Source organism: Oncorhynchus keta, chromosome 12 (assembly GCF_023373465.1).
Source record: "Oncorhynchus keta strain PuntledgeMale-10-30-2019 chromosome 12, Oket_V2, whole genome shotgun sequence".
In the NCBI taxonomy this organism is placed as follows: domain Eukaryota; kingdom Metazoa; phylum Chordata; class Actinopteri; order Salmoniformes; family Salmonidae; genus Oncorhynchus; species Oncorhynchus keta.
The window spans coordinates 24,543,766-24,559,719 of NC_068432.1; the positions used below are offsets into that span (position 1 = coordinate 24,543,766).

The 15,954-nt window shown below is 44.0% G+C and overlaps 1 protein-coding gene across 1 annotated transcript in view; it reads left to right on the forward strand.

The window, feature by feature from the left end:
* The window catches only part of LOC118391782 (mediator of RNA polymerase II transcription subunit 13-like), a 145,150-nt gene that overhangs the window by 9,627 nt on the left and 119,569 nt on the right, over positions 1-15,954 (forward strand). The window lies entirely within an intron of this gene.

The following is a 15,954-nucleotide window of genomic DNA, read 5'->3' on the forward strand; positions in this document are numbered from 1 at the left end:
GCAGAGAACATCCTTCACCTGCAGGTCAACTCCCACTGTTTGGAGCAAACACTCGCTACAACCACCGTAGTTATTTTTTTCTGTGTGTGTGTGTGCACGCACTGTAAGCCTTATCATGGAAGGCGCTTAGCATCTAAGCGCCTTCCGCCCTCCAGCACACGATAAAGCAGCGCCCTGCACTTTGTGTCGCCGAGGCAATATCAGAAAGCTTATCGCATCTTCCCATTTAAAAGGAGGATAGAAAAGAGGGGGGGGGTGAATCCCTCTTCTCATGACTTCTGTGAAATGTTTTATATGCAGGAGCAACGATGCAGAAACGAGCCTAACACATCATGGAGGTCTGGCCCGGTGCTCTCTCTTTTCCCTCCTCCCTCCATCCTCTCACATTTCTTTCTTTCTACAGCAACAGTGGTTGATGGACAGAGACCATCTTTATTCATGCTCTTTGGCTGGGAGATTGAACTCCTGAGTCTGAGCCATGACACACACACCTGCACACAGACACACAGCCGGCCCGTGGCCCTCCTTCATTATGACAGGTTGTGCTTGAAGTGGGCTGGAAGTGGAAGCTAAATGGCGTGATGGCAGCCAATCCAGCCCTGGTGGGCTCCGGTAATAACCTGCAGGGCTGGAGCATTAAATGGACTGTGTGTGTGTGTGGACGGCAGTGGGATGGAGCCTCTCCTTGGCGTGCTGGCAGTGAAAGTGTGAAGCAACACAGAAGATGGTCACAACGTGTGTGTTTTAGTGGTGGTGATCAGCTGCTTAACACCTTTCCCTTTTTCCTCTGTGCAAGTGGCTGATGGGTTTGCCCTTTTCCTCAGTCAAACCGTCCAAGTCAAATTGGGGTAATCCCTGGAAATGTTAAGCACTTTTTTGTTTGTCATTTTTTTAACCCCCCTTATTGCATTGTTGGTGGTAAACATGAAAATCAGTTATATTCTTTCATCTCGGCAGCAGAAATGGTGGCGGCTCATTTTCTCCTTCCGCGCTCATTAGATTAACGGCCTGAGAAACTCTTTTAATTTTGAGCAAATGCCATTTCTGTGTCAACAAAACAGTGGGCCAGTAATCCCTTTGAGAGAGGGGGGGAGTAGACTGTTAGCTAGGCCCTGCACTATTCTCCCCATGTTGGAGGGGACAAGTTACTCTGTCAGCCTGTTCTTTATCAGGACATTTGAGAAAACCAATTCTAATCTTCCTGTGGCCATGCACAAAACATTATTCCAAGCAAGCGAACGGACGCGATTGCAAAATTAAACTGCTTGCATAGGGTTTTATCCTTATGCAAATACCCTCCTCCCCCTGGCTGCCCTGGAAGCCGGTGGTGGAGTCTCTCCTATCCAGGGGCATCCTCCACAGATAAGTGCCAGCAGGGGTTTTCCCGCCCTCAAAGAACGACTGATCCATTTTTGCATAGAAATTAGGACCAGAGGTCTGTCTGTCTGAGAGGGTAATTGTTTGGTGGTGAATTTCTCCCTGGTTCCTGGGCCTGCTACTCATGTGCCTCCTTTCCCTCCCTCCATCTCGCCCTTCATCCCTCCTGCTCTGCCAGGCCCCAGTGGGCCTGCCTCCTATGGCAGTCACTCCCTCTCTCTGTCACTTTGTCTTTTTCTTCATCTCCCTCCCTCTCTCTCCCCTGGGCATTACCAGCCCTCCCTACCTGTTCCCTCCCTCTGCTCCAGCCTCCACTCAGCTGCAGGTGACTTCAAGGCTACAGGCTGCAGGCTCCACTTTGCAATCATGGCTCCCAGCCAGTCAGTTCCCCGTCTTTCTGATGAAATTGAAAAAGTTTCTCAAGCAGATGAAGCCCAGAAACAAAAGTAAAAAAAAAAAACCTTCTGGTTTAGTATCAGTATGATTCTAACTTTTCAAGTGTTTACTCTTGTGGCTATTATGAAACCATACATACTATCAGCCCCTCTATATTGCAGTTGGACTGCGGGCCTCTTTACGCTACACTAGTTTGATGACGTATACTAGTTCCAGGACACACATTTTTTGCATTGTAATAAGACCTAGATTTAAATCTCTCTTTCGGCAAACCACCTCTGTAGGTAGTGTGTGAGACACATCTTATGGTACAGTGTAAAGACAATGGCTCTCTGACACCCCATGTCCCTGCAAGTACCTTCATTACCTTAATACCAGAAAACAGCATGTTGTTCTGTTAGCCAAATTGAAAACTAAAGGCTTTTAAAATGTCCACACAATTGTGAACCGTTGCAATAATCAAGTGTACAATGTGGTTTAGATGAGAAGCTCCTGTATAGTTTGAATCGCTATCCTCCTTTTGTTTGTCTGTAATATGGTATTTACGGAATGCTAGTAGCTGTACACAAACAAAGCAGGGATGTGGCTTTGGTCACACCACATCCAAGGCTAATGTAAGTATATTGTAAACAGAAAAGATGCCAATCCAATGTTGAAGAGAGATACAACACATTTTACTCATGTAAAACAGCCTAATAAGAGATTGCTGTGTGGAGGTTTAAAGGGAAAGAAAGAGAGTTGTCTGTTGTGCAGAGAAGGATCTCTTATCAGCCCAGTCATCTCCATTGTGCTCCCTGGGGCGCCACAACTGAGCAGCACACGCATTCATTTATTACTGCATGTTGGGTCAGTTCTCTAGAGAGGAGGGAGGGAAGAGGAGTACACTTGTCTTTCAATGGTCCCTCTGCTGTTTAACGGATGGACAACTATGTTGTTTTGGATGTTTGTACTGAGGGGAAGGAGCTTAATTTAGCTTCTCTCTGAAGGGTTTTATTTTAGTATGGATGTGTGTGGCGCTAACAATCTGCTGGCATAGCTCTGCTCTTGTTAGTTTTTGTTGGCTCTGCCAAATACTTTGGACATTTCCAGGCCTGCCCATTCTTTACTATTCAGAACAGCTCTGATGTGCACCTCTCAGGGCAGCTCCAAAGGGCATATTTTAGTACACTGGAGGAGCAGTGTCTGCAGGTCAGGTCTTTGTTTCTCTTCCTTGCCCTGACACCTGTGAAGATGGCTGCCCCTCAGATTGAACGAGGCTTCCGGTGAAAATCCATCCATCTCCCAGATCTGTGGGAAAGAGAAAAATATTGAATGCAAATATTGTTGTTTCTGTCAGCCTCTTTTGTTCCAATGTGGATGTCGATTAAGGCAGCCCTACGCACTTCTCTGATTCAGAGGGGTTGAGTTAAATGCGGAAGACACATTTCAGTTGAATGCATTCAGTTCTAAAACTGACTAGGTATCCCTTTTCCTTTCCTACCGACTCCAAAAATATCTCAAGGAGCAGATCTGGATTGTGCCAGTTGCTCAAAGACGTGTGATTAAAACACAATTTATATGCCACGATGCCGCGGACCTAGTTTACTGTGTGTTCTTTTTACTGTCTTTTTCTGATGATGAAAAATGGCAATATTCACCGGTGAAGTGTTTTGATTTGAGTGTGAAAGACTGAAATAGGCTTGACATTTTGATTTGATTTGACATACCTACACACGTACACACACACACATACACTACCGTTCAAAAGTTTGGGGTCACTTAGAAATGTCCTTGTTTTTTGGTCCATTAAAATAACATAAAATTGATCAGAAATACAGTGTAGACATTGTTAATGTTGTAAATGACTTGTAGCTGGAAACAGCAGTTTTTTAATGGAATATCTACATAGGCGTACAGAGGCCCATTATCAACAACCATCACTCCTGTGTTCCAATGGCACTTTGTGTTAGCTAATCCAAGTTTATCATTTTAAAAGGCTAATTGATCATTAAAAAAAACTTTTCCAATTATGTAATCGAACCCTTTTGCAAAACTGTTGTACTAATTCCAGAAGCAATAAAACGGGCCTTCTTTAGACTAGTTGAGTATCTGGAGCATCAGCATTTGTGGGTTCGATTACAGGCTCAAAATGGCCAGAAACAAAGAAGTTTCTTCTGAAACTCGTCAGTCTATTTTTGTTCTGAGAAATGAAGGCTAATCCATGCGAGAAATGGCCAAGAAACTGAAGATATTGTACAGCAATGTGTACTACTCCCTTCGCAGAACAGCTCAAACTGTCTCTAACCAGAATAGAAAGAGGAGTGGGAGGCCACGGTGCACAACTGAGCAAAAGGACAAGTACATTAGAGTGTCTAGTTTGAGAAACAGACTAGAGGTCGACCGATTAATCGGAATGGCCGATTGGAATGGTATTTTTGAACACCGATTTGGCCGATTTAATAATTGATATTTTTTTACACCTTTGTTTAATCTTTATTTAACTAGGCAAGTCAGTTAAGAAAACATTCTTATTTTCAATGATGGCCTAGGAACGGTGGGTTAACTGCCTCGTTCAGGGGCAGAACGACAGATTTTCACCTTGTCAGCTCGGGGGATTCAATCTTGCAAACTTACAGTGAACTAGTCCAACACTCTAACCACCTGCCTCTCATTGCACTCCGCGAGGAGACTGCCTGTTACACGAATGCAGTAAGCCAAGGTAAGTTGCTAGCTAGCATTAAACTTATCTTATAAAAAATTATCAATCAATCATAATCACTAGTTAACTACACATGGTTGATGATATTACTAGTTTATCTAGCATGTCCTGCGTTGCATATAATCGATGCGGTGCGTATCGTTGCTCGAATGTGTACCTAACCATGAACATCAATGAATTTCTTCAAATCAATACACAGAAGTATATATTTTTAAACCTGCATTTTTAGCTAAAAGAAATCCAGGTTAGCAGGCAATATTAACCAGGTGAAATTGTGTCACTTCTCTTGCGTTCATTGTACGCAGAGTCAGGGTATATGCAACAGTTTGGGCCGCCTAATTTGGCAGAATTTTCCGTAATTATGACATAACATTGAAGGTTGTGCAATGTAACAGGAATATTTAGACTAATTGATGCTACCCGTTAGATAAAATACGGAACGGTTCCGTATTTCACTGAAAGAATAAACGTCTTGTTTTTGAGAAGATAGTTTCCGGATTTGGCCATTTTAACGTCAACATATTCACGAAAATAAGAAAAGCAATCAAATTAAATCATTTACCTTTGAAGAACTTCGGATGTTTTCACTCAGGAGACTCCCAGTTAGTTAGCAAATGTTCCTTTTTTCCCAAAATATAATTTTTGTAGGTGAAATAGCTCCCATTTGTTCATCACGCTTGGCTGAGAAATCGACCGGAAAATGCTGTCACTACAACGTCAAACCTTTTTCCAAATTAGCTCCATAATATCGATAGAAACATGGCAAACGTTGTTTAGAATCAATCCTCAAGGTGTTTTTAACATATCTACTTGATAATATATCCGTCGAGAGAATTGGTTTCTCATAAGAAGCGATTGGATAAATGGCTACCTCAGTATTTTACGCAAGATTTTCTGCGGGAGACATCATGTGACCACTTGCTAAATGTGGTCCCTTACGGCTATTCTTCAACAGAAATGCCTAAAAAGACGTCACAATGCTGTAGACACCTTGGGGAATATGTAGAAAACGTCAGCTCATTCGTAGCTCATTCACAGCCATATAAGGAGTCATTGGCATGAGGCGGTTTAAAACAATGCGGCACTTCCTGATTGGATTTTTATCTGGGTTTCGCCTGTAACATCAATTCTGTTGCACTCACAGACAATATCTTTGCAGTTTTGGAAACGTCAGAGTGTTTTCTATCCAAAGTTGTCAATTATATGCATAGTCGGGCATCTTTTTGTGACAAAATATCTTGTTTAAAACGGGAACGTTTATTATCCAAAAATTAAAATACTGCCCCCTAGTCGTAAAGGTTAACCTTTCTAGCTCGACAACATTCCACTGAAAAGGCAGCGCACGAAATTCAAAAATATATTTTTTAAATATGTAACTTTCACACAATTAAAGGAACCACAAGCTTTCATATGTTCTCATGTTCTGAGCAAGGAACTTAAACGTTAGCTTCTTTTACATGGCACATATTGCACTTTTATTTTCTTCTCCAACACTTTGTTTTTGCATTATTTGTCATGCCTTGGTCTTAGTATTTTGTGTTTTGTTTAATTATGTGTTCAGGCCAGGGTGTGACATGGGTTTATTGTATTGTCGTATTGGGGTTTTGTTGTTATTGGGATTGCGGCTGAGTAGGGGTGTAGCATAGGTTTGGCTGCCTGAGGCGGTTCTCAATCAGAGTCAGGTGATTCTCGTTGTCTCGGATTGGGAACCGTATTTAGGTAGCCGGGGTTCACTGTGTATTTCGTGGGTGATTGTTCCTGTCTCTGTGTAGTGTTCACCAGATAGGCTGAAATAGGTTTCACGTTCCGTTTGTTGTTTTTGTACGGCAGCGTAGCCTAGTGGTTAGAGTGTTGGACTAGTAACTGGAAGGTTGTGAGTTCAAACCCCCGAGCTGACAAGGTACAAATCTGTCGTTCTGCCCCTGAACAGGCAGTTAACCCACTGTTCCCAGGCCGTCATTGAAAATAAGAATGTGTTCTTAACTGACTTGCCTGGTTAAATAAAGGTAAAATAAAAAAAATGTATTAGTTATTTCATGTATCGTTCCGTTTTTCTTCATTAAAGACAAGAGTAACCACCACGCTGCATTTCGGTCCGACTCTCTTTCTACAAACGAAGAACGCCGTTACATTATTTAAACCAAATTGAACATGTTTCATTATTTATTTGAGGCTAAATAGATTTTATCGATGTATTATATTAAGTTAAAATAAGTGTTCATTCAGTATTGTTGTAATTGTCATTATTACACATAAATAAAAAAAAATGGCAGATTAATCGGTATCGGCTTTTTTTGGTCCTACAATAATCAGTATCGTTATCGGCGTTGAAAAATCATAATCGGTCGACCTCTAAAACAGACTCACAAGTCCTCAACTCCTCAAAGCGACTCTGGGATGCTGGCCTTCTAGGCAGAGTTCCTCTGTCCAGTGTCTGTGTTCTTTTGCCCATCTTAATCTTTTATTTTTATTGGCCAGTCTGAGATATGGCTTTTTCTTTGCAACTCTTCCTAGAAGGCCAGCATCCCGGAGTCGCCTCTTCACTGTTGACGTTGAGGCTGGTGTTTTGCGGGTACTATATTTTAGCTTCAAGACAAAAATACAGAGGTACTGCTAGCTAAAGCTAGTCTTCATCAAGTAATGTTAGCCTATCAAAAATGAATGATTACCCCTCTAATATAAATATAAAATTACAGTAGGCCTACCTTACAAACAGTACAACAACCAATGCTTCATTTTTATCAATATGATGCAAATCATTAGGCTACATGTGGTAAAAGCAAATTGAGACAGAAAACATGGATATAATTCACCGCGGAGTTGAGATGTTGAGTTGTTTTATATAAAAGCCCATTCCTGCCATACAAAAATAAAATGCATATAGATCATACATATAAGTTATGTTTCTTCATTTGTAGCATTGTGTGGCAATCCGCCCAGCAGGGCCGCCGACAAGCGTGTGGCGAGCTGGCATTTGCCTAAGTACACAAGCGACAAAGTACTATTGTTTAGACTGATTCGCTTCATGATTTGTTTGACAGGGTTTTGGCTTCCATAGTTTTACGCAGCTCAATGCAGCTGGCAGGCAGTAGCTACTGCGACAATTTCAGAATGTAACGGGCTGCTACTGAAATTTCAGGTAAAACAATTTAGAATGTAACGGGCTCTTACTGAAATTTCAGGTCAAACAATTTAATCTCTTTTAAAAACATTGCTCTGCTTTTACCATTTATACTGTAGGAGTGTTGAGCTTGACGAGACAGTTCTGTTTACGCTGACGTGCTCGGAGGGGGGCAACTGTCGGGCGAGTAATCGTGCGCGACATAACAGCATTTCCCTTTGCTATCATGAATGTGAAAACGGTCTAAGACTTCACTTGACAAGTGCAACTGCCTTAATAGTGTCAGTTTTCCTCCTTCTGGATGTAACTGATAAACATGACATGATTAAGTGAGATGGAGCAGGCTTATCTCAACACCTATCCAAAAGGCGTTGTATTATCTGGCTACACCTGAGGAAAAACATGAATGTTTGCCCACCCAGATGTCCTGCATACAATTTGAACACAACCAAGCTGTAACCGCTCTCAATTACGCTGAGCTTGCTTGAGGTTGTTTTGGAACAAGGTTGGTTGTGGTTGCAGCAGCACTGTAGCGGCAAGGCTGTTGATGTGGATCTAAGATAATTGGTGAGCAATATTCCCTATTAACCCAGCCTAAAGATTCTGAGCGCTTCGGTTTGACCCTGTTCTCTGTGTCAGCCGCGAAAGGCTTCTGAGATAAGTAAATGGATAAATCTACTCAACTGGCTTGTAGTTGACTTTTTAGAGAGTCAGGGGGGTTGATGCCTTTTGTGGTTTGGGATCCATTTTCCAGGGCTAATCTTCTGAATGTGACCCCCTCCCCTTCCCTCCCTGTTCTCTGATGGCTGGCTGGGGGGCTGTGGGCCTGGTGCAGTGCATCACAGATGAGGCTGGGAACTGGGAGGAACGCGACCACATGGCTCTACAGTGCGACCATTTTATTTGCATATGCGCCAAAATATTTTGCTGTGCAACCTGGAATTTTAATTTAGGAGCACTAGTGCGCTTAGAAAAATGTAGGATTCTAGCTTTTAATATCTGAAATATGATTTATTGTGCTCCTAAATGTCTTTGTTCTCTTACATTTTTCGACTTAAATAAAGCTCCGGCTCTTGATGCCTGGGTGCTAGGCGGGCGGGTGCGCTCTCTCCCCTTACTCTGCTCTTGAAATGTTCATTCATTAGTAATAGAGACTTTGTGGAGCAAGCAGCACCACTACAGGTCCATCTCTCTTGGCTGCTTGTGGATGGATGGGAAGAGTGGGAAGGAGAGAAGGAGGGGGGGAAGAGAGACAGAGAAAGAGGGAGGAAAAGCTCCTCTACCTAGCCTGGATGGAAAAATCCCCTGGAGCCCTGTGGATCACAAGACATTAATCTTGGTGTTTAATGAGCTACCGACTGCAGCTTTAATTACCAGAGCATAGACACCTGTGACTGGAGGGACTGACCACCTCCAAAACCATGCCCTCTTACATTCACCTCTTAGCACAAACAAACACTACTGGAATGGGCCCACAAACACCTGTGTGTGTGTGTGTTTGCAGTTAGTGCATTCATCTTAAGATAGCTAAGTGGGACAAACATATCACAGGCATAGAAAGTACATTTTTTCAGTAGAGTCTAAGCTAGAAGGGGGTGTTTGATGTTTCAGAGTTTCAGATGTTTTTGGAAGATGGTCATGGACTCTGCTGTCTTAGCTTCACGGGGAAGCTGGTTACACCATATGGGTGTCAGGACAGAGAAGAGCTTGGACTGGGCTGAGCGGGAGCTGCCCTCCTGTAGGGGTGTCAGGACAGAGAAGAGCTTGGGCTGGGCTGAGCGGGAGCTGCCCTCCCGTAGGGGTGTCAGGACAGAGAAGAGCTTGGGCTGGGCTGAGCCGGAGCTGCCCTCCTGTAGAGGTGGGAGGGCCAAGAGACCTGAGGTGGCAGATGGCGTGCTCGGGTGGGGGTGTAGGGTTAGCCTGAAGGTTGGGAGAGGCAGTTCCTCTTGCTGTTCTGTAGGTAAGCACCATGGTCTTGTAGTGGATGTGAGCTTTGACTGGAAGCCAGTGGAGTGTGCAGAGGAGCGGGGCGTCATGAGAGAACATGGGAAGGTTGAAAACCAGGCGGGCTTCAGCGTTCTGGATAAGTTGCAGGGGTTTGATGGCACAAGCGGGGGGCCCAGCCAACAGCGAGTTGCAGTAGTCCAGACGGGAGAAGACAAGGGCCTGGATTAGGATCTTGCCTCTTCCTGGTTGAGGTAGGGTCGTACTCTACGGATGTTGTAGAGCATGAACCTGCAGGAGCGGGTCACTGCTTTGATGTTTGGAGAGAATGATAGGGTGTTGTCCAGGGTCACTCTAAGGTTCTTTGCACTCTGGGAGGGCGACACTCTGGAGTTGTTAACCGTGATGGAGAGGTCTTTGAGCGGGCAGGCCTTCCCTGGGAGAAAGAGCAGTTCCGTTGAGGTTAAGCTTGAGGTGGTGGGTCGACATCCAAGTTGAGATATCTGCCAGGCACGCAGAGATGCGTGTCGCCACCTGTGTGTCAGAAGGGGGGAAGGAGAAAAGTAGTTGAGTGTCATCCGCATAGCAATGATAGGAGAGACCATGTGAGGATATGACGGAGCCGAGTGACTTGGTGTATAGAGAGAAGAGGAGAGGACACCTGGTAGGAGTGGCCTGCCAGGTAGGATGCAATCCAAGAGTGTGCAGAGCCTGAGACACCCAGACCTGAGAGGGTGGAGAGGAGAATCTGATGGTTCACAGTGTCAAAAGGCAGCGGATAGATCTAGGAGGATGAGAACAGAGGAGAGAGAGAGTCAGCTTTGGTAATGTGGAGAGCCTCCGTGACATAGAGAAGAGCAGTTTCAGTTGAGTGACCCGTCTTGAAGCCTGACTGGTTGTCGTCAAGAAGATCATCTGAGAGAGCTAATGAGAGAGTTGATCAAAGACAGCACACAAAACAAGTGTTTTGGAAAGAGAAGAAAAAAGGGATACAGGTCTATAGTTTTTGACATCAGATGAGTTGAGTGTTGATTTCTTGAGGAGTGGAGCAACTTGGGTGAGAGGGGACACAGCCAGTGGTCAAGGATGAGGTGATGAGGAATGGGAGAAGGTCTCCAGAGAGGTCTGGAGAAGGGAGGAGGGGCTGGGGTCGAGCGGGTAGGTTGTCAGGGCGGCCTGACCTCACTAGTCACATGATGTCATCTGGAGAGCGAGGAGAGAATGAGGTCAAGGCATATGGTAGTTCAATTTAACTAGGCAAGTCAGTTAATAAATTCTTATTTACAACGATACAGATACAGCCTGGATTCGAACCAGGGTATTTGTTGTGACGCCTCTAGGAGGAAGGAGCAGGTGGAAAATAGTTTCCTTGGGTTAGAGGCAGAAGCTTGAAATGTAGAGTGGTAGAAAGGGGCTTTAGCAGCGGACACAGATGAAGAGAATGTAAAAAGGGGTCAGTGAAAGGATGATAGGTCCTCCGGAATGTTTGTTTTCCTACATTTTTGCTCAGCTGCCCGTATCCCTGTTACAAAGATATTTGTATCTTGTGTCACCAGGCTCTTGGCGAGATCTCATACACTGGTGTCAGGGGAGGAGTGTGCTGGTTATCGGTAGGGCTGTGACACTACCAGTAACTCTTTGGTCCTTTAAACATCTGCTGTATGTAAAATATTGTGTGCTATAGCTTGGAAAATAAATACTTGCGACTCTGGATGACAAAATAATGATGTTTGTTTCCAACATTAAGGCTGTTTTCCTAAAGAAGTTAAAGCCGCTTTGTGTTTTGTTTCCTTGCAACGACACTAACGAGTATGATGATACTGGTATCATTCTGGCCCTAGTGGTCGGTGCAGTGTGAGTGGAGTGTGTGATTTGGGAGCTTCTTCTGAGAAGTCTCTGCTGTGTAGTGTGGTCCTGTCTATGCCTGTGAAAGATTACTGCCTGCTAGGTCAGCTCATCTGGGCCCCCTCCGCCAAACGGGAGAGGAAGGGAGACATAAACCTGAACCTGAGCCAGGCTACTGTGTGTCTTTCTCTGTCTCTCTCTCTCTTTCTCTCTCTGGTCTCTCTCTCCCTCTCTTTCTCTCTCTTTGGTCTTTCTCTCTTTCCCCCTCTCTCTGGTCTCTCTCTCTCTGGGCTCTCTCTCTCTCTTGACAGCCAACCACACGCCAGCTAGCAACCTCCCACCTCACACAACAGCCAATTAACAGGCTGGAATTAAGAGCCATGGAGTTAATTGGCGGTGCATTGTCCTATTAGCTGCTAATCTGACCGGGACCGCTCCTCCTATTTTGATTTGGAGAGAAATTTCACACATTGAAAGCAATGTTGTTTTGTTTGGGTGCAAATGCTTATTTTAATTTGACAGTCTGTTTTTCAAATGGGAAGATAAGTGGAAGAGGCACTTTCCACATTGAGTGGAATGTTATAAGGGATGGTTATAACGGATGGTTATAAGGGATGGTTATAAGGGATGTTATAAGGGATGGTTATAAGAGATGGTTATAAGGGATGGTTATAACGGATGGTTATAACGGATGGTTATAAGGGATGTTATAAGGGATGTTATAAGGGATGGTTATAAGGGATGTTATAAGGGATGTTATAAGGGATGGTTATAAGGGATGGTTATAAGGGATGGTTATAAGGGATGTTATAAGGGATGGTTATAAGGGATGGTTATAAGGGGTGGTTATAAGGGATGGTTATAAGGGATGTTATAAGGGATGGTTATAAGGGATGTTATAAGGGATGGTTATAAGGGATGCTATAAGGGATGGTTACAAGGGATGGTTATAAGGGATGTTATAAGGAATGGTTATAATGGATGGTTATAAGGGATGTTATAAGGGATGGTTATAAGAGATGGTTATAAGGGATGTTATAAGGGATGGTTATAAGGGATGGTTATAAGGGATGTTATAAGGGGTGGTTATACGGGATGGTTATAAGGGATGGTTATAGGGATGGTCATATGGGATGTTATGGGGTGGTATAAGGATGGGGATGGTTATATAGGGATGGTTATAAGGGATGGTTATAAGGGATGTTATAAGGGATGTTATAAGGGATGGTTATAAGGGATGTTATAAGGGATGGTTATAAGGGATGGTTATAAGGGATGTTATAAGGGATTGTCATAAGGGATGTTATAAGGGATGGTTATAAGGGATGGTTATAAGGGATGTTATAAGGGGTGGTTATACGGGATGGTTATAAGGGATGGTCATAAGGGATGTTATAAGGGGTGGTTATAAGGGATGTTATAAGGGATGGTTATAAGGGATGGTTATAAGGGATGTTATAAGGGATTGTCATAAGGGATGTTATAAGGGATGTTATAAGGGATGGTTATAAGGGATGTTATAAGGGATGTTATAAGGGATGGTTATAAGGGATGGCCATTCAACATGTAAGTTACTTGTTGCAGAGAAAAAGGAGACAGGCCATCTTTTGTCCCTCTTTTGTCAGGGAAGAATGCTTTCTAATCTGTTGCTGTACTGTGTGTACAAGTACCACTCTCCTTCCATATCAGTCAGTGGAAACAGGTTGCCCCCTCCCTGGCTCTTATTGTGTCGGCTACTTGCCTGCCTGCCGGGTATAGTCTTGAGACAATTCAAACGTTTCCTCTCTGTGATACTTTACTAGCTGTAGCTCTCTCTTTCTGCCCAACGCCACTGCTACACCCCTCAGTCACTCCTTCTCCTTTTCCCCCTCCCGCTGAAGATGGACTGGCTATCATTCACTCTCTTCTCATGGCCACACCCACTTCCCAGGTTGTTGTTAAAGTTCAAGTTTTAGTGTTGTTTCTATGTGTTTTTGTTGGTTACATTTTTTTACTTATATTAATAGTAGGTTTGATCTGTGCACCTCTTTGTTTGTGTGTGTGTGTCTCTGACTGTCCCCAGAAAGAGTATTGCTCCTGTTCTCTTGGCTGTGGTGGACTATGAGAGACATAAGGTCGTTAGGAATGCTTGATGCAAACCAGATGCCTGTTTGCTTCTCTTCAGCGCTAGAGGAAAATACTAGGGGGGCAGATGTGATCCTGACAGAGTAAAGCAGATGTGATATCTGTTTATGTAAATTAAGGTTTAGACATTTCCCGTCATTTACGCAGGGGCTGTTTTCTCTTCTGTAAAAAAACTGGGTCGAGAAAAGGAATGCAAATTGGCCACATAAGAAATGGCAACTTAGCTTTCGGTTCTTCATCAGCCTCTTGCTGTTTTATTGATAGATATTTCCCCCTCTCTTTACCTACTCCTACACACTCTAACCCCATATGTGTTATTAGTAACAGTGAGTGGGGATCTGTCTATATTCAGTCAGGCCAGCATGGCTTTGCAATGGGATGATTCCCATGTTTTCTTCTATAATCTGCTGGTGTTGTTGTCAAGAACCAGCTGGCCAGGTTGGCTGGCTGCTTAATTGTTGTCATGACATGACCTTTGGACTGCCATGTCAGAGGAGGGTCGGTCGGTCGGCCGAGGCCTCAATGTTAAATCCTTCTTAACCAACAGACATAAAGAACAAGGCTTCCTGTCAGCCTACTGCACAGAATACCAGGGCAGAGTTCAGCATGGAACAACATTGTGGAACCTACATATAAGAATATATCTCTCTGACATGTAGAATCAGGAATCACGTCCACTTTATTCTTGCAACGTTTGTCTTGTGAACGTAGCCCTGTCAGCACAGCCCTGGCTGTGTACAACGTTGGCTTATTTCACAGCCATCTCCTCATTTGAGCTTGAAATAGTATATGGAGGGATGCCTGAGTTCCTCCTCCTACAGTTTCTGTTGTTTCCTCTACAGTGTTTCAACGATAAGACATGACAGTGTCTAAACACACACTTTTTTTCTGGAAACCCACTCTTCTCAGCTCACAGCTTAGCTTTTTCTGGAAACCCACTCTTCTCAGCTCACAGCTTAGCTTTTTCTGGAAACCCACTCCTCTCAGCTCACAGCTTAGCTTTTTCTGGAAACCCACTCTTCTCAGCTCACAGCTTAGCTTTTTCTGGAAACCCACTCCTCTCAGCTCACAGCTTAGCTTTTTCTGGAAACCCACTCTTCTCAGCTCACAGCTTAGCTTTTTCTGGAAACCCACTCCTCTCAGCTCACAGCTTAGCTTTTTTCTGGAAACCCACCCCTCTCAGCTCACAGCTTAGCTGTTTCTGGAAACCCACTCCTCTCAGCTCACAGCTTAGCTTTTTCTGGAAACCCACTCTTCTCAGCGCACAGCTTAGGTTTTTTCTGGAAACCCACTCTTCTCAGCGCACAGCTTAGGTTTTTTCTGGAAACCCACTCTTTTCAGCGCACAGCTTAGGTTTTTTTTGGCTGAATCTGAGATAGGTTTAGAAGCTGGCTCACAGTGTCCAGAGGGGCTAAGGAAAGGCATCTGAAAGAGGGGTAAAGGGGAGGTGAGGAATGGGGGAAGTTTTGTAGTAGATGGGAGGAGGGAGACTAGTGATATGAAGAACAAGGTCAAGCTCTCTCCAGGGTGGACGGACAGCTTTTTTCTTTTAGCATTGGGCAACCAAGTTAAAATGTCAGGCCTTTTTAGGTTTTTCTGGCGGCTGTTTACAAGTGCACCTGTGAAATGTAGCCGGCCCTCTACTTAAAGCCCTGAAAAATATATGAGCCCAGATCCTCTTAAACAAGCTGTTCAGCACTCACTGCTCTGCTTTGCCAAGGGCAAAAGGGTTTCTTTTACTGTTGCTATGGGCGGGGCAAAGAAATCACAGTTTAAATTCCTCTTTCAGAGGCAGAGAGACGCAATCATCGATGTATATTTATGTCTGTGTAGACTTTCTCCTCACCTAACTAAACTAATCTGTATCCACAATGTAGGCATAACACATTTTCAATTACCTGAAGTTTATAGCTGCACAGTTTGGTAGCTAGCTCAGAACTGAGTCTCGTCACAATAAGGAACAACATCTTGTCAAATAACATACAGGGGATCATGTCTCGTGGTCATGTGTGGTGTTTATTTCTCTGTGCTGCACGGTGCTGCACACAGGGACAGAGGTTTGCTGGAGACACGTTTGAAAGGAGCTTAAGTGCTCTAAGATGTCTCACAGTGGCTGTTAGTGAGATTAGCAGAGCATCCAGGCCACAGCCGCTCATGATCCAGAAACAAACCCCACTATCAAAGTCAGGGTAGTAAAGACACCGCTAGCCTGCTCTGTTTGTGTGATGTTGCCAAATCCTATGGTCACTGTCAAGACAACACAAACATGTCCGGGACCAGGATAGGGAAACTGTGCTATCTTGTGTGGTATTCTATGCAGCATCAAGCAGGTGCCCTTGTTCTCTAAGTCATTACGTGTCAATGACCATAGGAGTTGAACAGACAGAGGAAACCAATCAGAGACTAGGCTAAGACAGTGCACCTGGAGCTATCTATCTATCTATCTATC